Raw genomic sequence first — 6350 nt, forward strand, 5'->3', positions numbered from 1 at the left:
CTGACACGAACAGGGCCGTCAGTATCAGGAGCTCATCCAAGTCCTAGGCTTGTCTCACTCTCCATCGCCAGATGGAGGTCGCTCAAAGCAGCCACAGAAAGACGAAAATCAACCTGCTTAAAAAGCACTCCAGGGAGCAAGATCTCTTAACCCTGTATTGAAAAATTCTTACACTTAGGGAAGGGCTTTGTCTCCTGGTGCAGGTCTGATGAGACACTCACATGGACTGTGGCCCCCTCCCTGGAGTGTTACTGGGTGGGGCTGGCTGAGACCACCAGCGTAGGCAAAGTCATTGAGCATACAGCCCACTGTGGGAACATGGAGACAGGGGAGAGAGATCCTGTGGGATTCCTTGCGGCTTGTGTTCTTCACCTAAGGTATTCAGTCGAGAGGACCCCTGCCCCTGCCATTCCTCTCAACCCCCAACAAACATAAAGTGGTCATTAATTCATTTGTTAATTCAACCAATGTTTGTTAGTGCTTACAACTGGCCAAGCACTGTTCCCGCTGGGAATACAGCATGAATAAAGCCAAGCCTCTGCCTCTAGGGAGCTTAAATTTTAGCTAGAAATGGGAGGAATGGATGGGAAAGACTGGTCAGGTTATAAGGAAATAAAATCATATTTCAGATTGTTACAAATGCTAGGAAAGAAACAGACAAAGTGCTACGAAAGACATGTGAGTGGAGGCCGTGAGGATGGAAGGCCGTGTCCCTCTAGGGTGACCACAGAAGTCTCTTGGAGGAGGTGACATTTGAGCCCAAGCTGGAAGGATGAGAAGGAGGCAGACAGAGCAGAAGGAGCCCCATTTCAGACAGAGGGAACTGCAAGTACAAACGTGGTAGGATGGTGAGAGCCTGCGGCATTCAGGGGAGGCCAGCGTGGCTGCAGCCCAGTCAGCGAAAGGGAGACTGGGAGGAGGCGAGACTGGCCAGTGGTCTCAGATCAGCTCAGAGAGGGCCCTGGGGGTCATGGTGAGGAGTTAGCCCTTCTTCCAAGAGCCTTAACTTACTGACTGCTATAGAAAACGGGTTAAAAGTGGGCAAGTGTAGAAGCGCAGAGACCAGCTAAGTGGCTACTGCAGTGTTTGGGCAGAAGGTGATGGTCACTCAGACCAGGGTAGTGGCGGTGGATGTGGAGAGGAGTGGCTAGACAGGAAAGTCGTTTGTAGGCAGAAATGGTGGACTTGCAGACGGATTGAATGGAGATGCTAAGGGGACTATCAATAGGCAAAGTCATCTACCCAGAGTCAAAAATCCCAGGGCTGGGCGAGATCTTCAAAATCACTTCTCATCCAGAGCTTAAATTTACCCCCTGCCCCGACCAGGAAGTCCTCAGCCCTGCTTTCTTGGGAGGGTGACTGACTAGCTACAGGGCCCAGCCTGCCCAAGGCCTGATGGAAAGAACAACCCCTGGAGAACGCTCCTCTGGGTGGTGCTGATCTCTGCTCCTCCAAAGCACCCATCCCTGGTCCTGGCCATGTTCCTCCCTCGGGGTCACGAGGAAATGGCAGCCCCCTTCCATAGGGGTGACTTTGGAGAACTGTGGACAGTGCTGAAGGTGTCCTAGGTCATCTTTTTTCTGGGCCAAACACCCTTAGTGTCTACATTTGCTCAGTCGCCCCCCCCCCCCCACCTGCCGCACCAGCTTGACATCAGCACCATAGTGTCCTTTCATAAGGGCAGCACCTGGGTGTGGATCTCGGACTTCAGCACATCCAGGTTCGGACAATCCCCAAAGGACCAGAAGTCGAGATGCCGTCTTTCTTGAGCCCTACATTTTCATCCCTTAGCTCACAACCCAGCCAAGTAACCCAGAAAACCGGGCTTGCCAAACCCCGCCCCTTTAGCTTCACCTTTCCCCTCACAGAGCTATCAATTTGTCCTAAATATTTTCTTAGTCCTAGGGGATGGGTGACACTGTCTAGAGCCGTGTTTGTCAAAGTAGGCTCTGAAATCATGATCCCATAAAACACTTCATGGGAAGAGGAATCTTCAGGTGAATAAGTCTGGGCAATGCTGTGTATAGTAATATATAGCATTATATATATATTATATAAATATATATATATAATATATATAAATATATATATAATATATATATATAAACACACAAACACTATAGATACATACATAATATATGTATATGTGTGTATACACTATAATAAAATTCTGTACTATAATCTCTTGGCGTTTCATGATACGCACGAACAGGCTCTGAGAAGTCCTCCAGTAAAGACACCCATTCAGTCTGGTTGGCTAGCACATCACCTAAACTTATTGACCAAGGCAACTTTTATTCCCGGAACACTAATGATTAATAGTTCTGCTTTAGGAAATGCCATTCCAGATGACTGAGTTATGAGATGGAATTTGTTATCTGGGTAACTTAAGCCCCCAGGCCCCACTTTGCCCTGAATCATTTAGATGTGTTAAAGCCCAAATAGTGTTTTTGAATTCAATTACCTGCTTAATGGGTTCTGTCTTTCTTCGTTGGCGCTCGTGGACCTGGCTTCACGTACATACACACACTGGTTTTGGCAAGTGAGCAGGAGGCCGTTACCTCCCCTTCTTCCCCGCAGCCCTGCTGAATTCAAATAAGCCATCCCTTGGCTGCCAACCAGGTCGTAGATGGAACAGAAGGTTTATTCCCTGTTGCCAGGTCCTAGGAGGAGATCCAATGGATGAGCCCTTTCTCCACGTTTGCCCCACACCCCACTCCATGTTCCTGATCACGCACAGGGCTGGTCAGTGGGGGTCACCTGGCTCCGCTGGGACAGGTGGGGGAGGGCAGCGCTGGGAGATCCACTGTGCCCAGCCCTGGGGCCAGCCCTCACTCTGCCGTGGGCCTCCCGTGAGAGCTTCCCTCTGAGCCTCCATTCCCCACACTGCTGAAGGAAGCAGGAGACCACTGAAGCCTCTGCTGGGGGTGGATCTGTTTCTGCCACCTCCACGTCAGCAGGCCTGTGGCAGTCAGTTTCCCAGAGAATCAACCTAAAAATATGGCAACGGAGAATGCACAACCTTATTAAAAACTGGAAAGCCTCTAGAAATAAGTACTTCCTTTGTTGATAAAATATCTAGAAATATTTTGCCATTCTGCAGAGGATGCCGGTCCTAAAGTGCAATTGTTGGAGGGTTAAAAATAGTCATGGTCGTAGGCAAAGAGCTGCAGGGAGCTCGCACGAGCTGTGCAGGCTGTGCCTGCCTCGTGGGGCAGCTCCCAGAGGGTCACACCATTTCACAGGTGCTCCTGGCAGCCAAACCCTCCCCAAAGCAGTGAATCAACTTCATCCTCTACTTCATATAACAAACCTGACATAGAGCTGTGTCAGGGGTCCTCAAGCAAAAGCCAAATTGTTTGCACAAACATTTTAGGCATATAGGGGAATGGTGGGAACCCTCTGGAAATCCAGCAGATAAGGGCCAACCTTGTGAGCAGGCCTCTCTAAGGATCGCAGGATCAGTCTGCTATGTTGATGTTTCTCTGCACAAGGGCTGGTACTCTCTCTACTTCCAGATGAGTAAGTTAAGGCTCAAGAGATGCACCCAACCACCTGGTATGTTTGGGTACACTGTACACTACACTGGGCCTCCGCGTCTTCATGGGAACAAAGTAGGGATGATAATACAAACTGTCTAATGTTTTTGTGAAGACAAATATGCGATGTGTATAAGCCTGCCTATACAGCATTTGGAACAGTGTCTGGTATGTAATAAGGACTTCATTTAAGTGTTAGATAATATTAGTAATAGTATTACTGGTCCAAACCACATGGCTATAATCAGCAAAGTGAGCCTTCAAATTCTGATCTGTCTTACTCCAACATATCTGTCTTCTTATATCACTTTATTGCTTCCACCAAGTAATGTTTTCTCAAGCTCAAAACTTGCTTTTTTGGTTCACTGTGGTGGCAAGCATGGCTATGAAGGTCCCTATGTCTTACTTATTAATGTTCAGATACTGGAAGAGAAACTGATCTCCTCCTTTCAGTCCTAGCACCAAACTTCCCAGGGAAGGGAATGAGTGTCTCAACTTTTGACAGGTTCACCCCAGGATCAATCACATGGGCCCAAAGGGGAGGGGTCACATAGAAATCTAGTAGCTTCTACTGAAATCACATGGGTTTGTGGAAGGGATTCCTAGAAAATGGAGTTTGAGGCATATAATCCTGTGAATGTCCATTACAAGTTGGGCAATAATATGTATTTCCCAGGGTTATTCTGAGGATTTAATAAGATAACAAAGGTAGAATGTTTAGCACATAGTAAATGCTCAATAAATTATAGCTATAATTACTTAGTCAGAAATCTATACCTGAAATGAAAGCCAATCTACTTGTCCACCCCAATGTTGGGAGGGGGAAAGGTGTCAGGGGTTTGCAAACACAGAGGCTAAAGAGAGGGATGCAGAGACTGAAGGTGGAGGCAAGACCGGCAGCCAGGGAACACAGAGACTAGAGGTCAAGCCAGGCAGAAGTTCATGGCCCTTCACGTGGCCAAGAGACCACACCCCAACTCTTGAATGGAACAGAGAAAGAAGACCCAGAGGTACTTTTACCAGCTGCTTCATGGAAAACTTAACTTGGAGCTGATGTGTTGTGTTACGTTCAGACCCCATCAAGTCTGTCCCAGTTGTATATTTTCAACTTCCAGCACTAAAGCTCCCTTCTTTCAAGAGGAAATTCATTATCACACTTCATGAGGTGTGGGTCTATATATTAAGTGGATCTGGACCAACCAGACTGTGTATATTAACCTGGAAAATCTGAGGCAGCCTGAAGTTCTAGCACCCTTCAGAGCGAGTGAAAGACTTAAAAGATTGCAGAACTCACTCCCTAATATTCCAAGTAAAGAACTGCTTGTAGAGACTTGAATCTCTTCTCTTTCTCCGTGTGAAGCAAGCTGGCAGCCTCCTGGGCTCAAGACCTGTGGCCATCAGGGCCCTTTCCTGGGTGATGTGCCCTGAGTTACACGCAGGGCCACCTGAAGTTGGCGAGTACAGAGAACGACACACCCAGAGCCTCTTCCCAAGGGTAAGAAAATCTCATCTCCCCACTGACACTCAGGGACAATCCTTGCTTCTCTAGGGGAGACAAAGGTGGAGAGACAGACACAGACAACAGAGTACAATACAGAAATAAAGACATAGGTGTTCAGAGAACATCACAAACAACCCTGATTTCTCCAAAAGCTAGCAATTGCACAGACCAAATCTATTGACCAGATCCCTAATGGATGAGATTCAGGCTTGTGGAAACACAGAGCTCAAATAAGCTGCTCTGTATTGACTATAATCTCATGAGCATGAGGTTCAATTAGCCATTGCACTAGACATGAACCCAAAAGCTATTTGAGGCTTTGTTGCAGTGCAGACTCCAATCCTCCAATCCATGACCCAGACTGCCTCTTAGGGCAACTTCCAATGCCCCCTCTCCCTCCCTCCCCATCACCACACTGCTCACCTATCCTTAGGTAAGGTGGCCTGGGTTACCAGAATACTCTTCTGACTGGTTCCTTTGCCTCCAGCCTCTCTCCCTCCAATCTAGCCTCCGCACTGCAGCTGGACTAATTGATCTAAAAAAGCAAATCGGATGATGTCAGTTGCCTGCTTACAAAATTCTGATGATGCTGCACTACTTGCAGGATAAAATTCAAAGTCCTGAGCTTGGCTGTATTACCCACACGCTCTGGTCTTGCCTATAGTACAACCATATGTCTCACCACTCCCTGTTTAATAACTGTTGTTCCAACTTGCCCCATCTCCTAGAAATTCTTCACACAGGCTGATGGAGGTAGTACTATGTATTCACCAAAAGCCATTTCATTTTCTTCCTGGGGACATGGCTAGAAGTGGTGGATACGGAGGCCCTAAAGGATGACAGAGTCATAGATGGAGTGTGCCTGGGTCCCTGAATCGTTGCGTGGAAGAGAGCCATCTAGAACCAGCCAACCAGGAACACCAGTGTTGGACCACGGCATGAGCAAAAAACATCCTTTCATTGTATGAAATCACTAACATTTTTAGGATATTCATTACAGCAGTTAATGAGCTCTAACACACACATGGGCACGTTCTCTTAGCCAAGCGGCCTTGTTGTGTGTTCTCTCTCCCTATAATGTATTTCCCTTTATTTTCTGCCTGGAAAATATCTAATTATCCTTCAATACCCTGGCATCACCTCTTCTGGGAAGCCTACCTTAGTTCTCCAGGCTAAGGTAGAAACCTCATCTTTGAAGGGTCCCAGCATTCTGTGCTTTTCTCCTGCCAGCATAGCGAGCCCACGGAATTTAACTGTCTCTTCGCTTGTCCACCACCTCCAGTTAGTAGACTCTGGGCACGGAGTGGGTC

The sequence above is a fragment of the Camelus ferus genome, chromosome 10 (genome assembly GCF_009834535.1).
Source record: "Camelus ferus isolate YT-003-E chromosome 10, BCGSAC_Cfer_1.0, whole genome shotgun sequence".
Taxonomy (NCBI): domain Eukaryota; kingdom Metazoa; phylum Chordata; class Mammalia; order Artiodactyla; family Camelidae; genus Camelus; species Camelus ferus.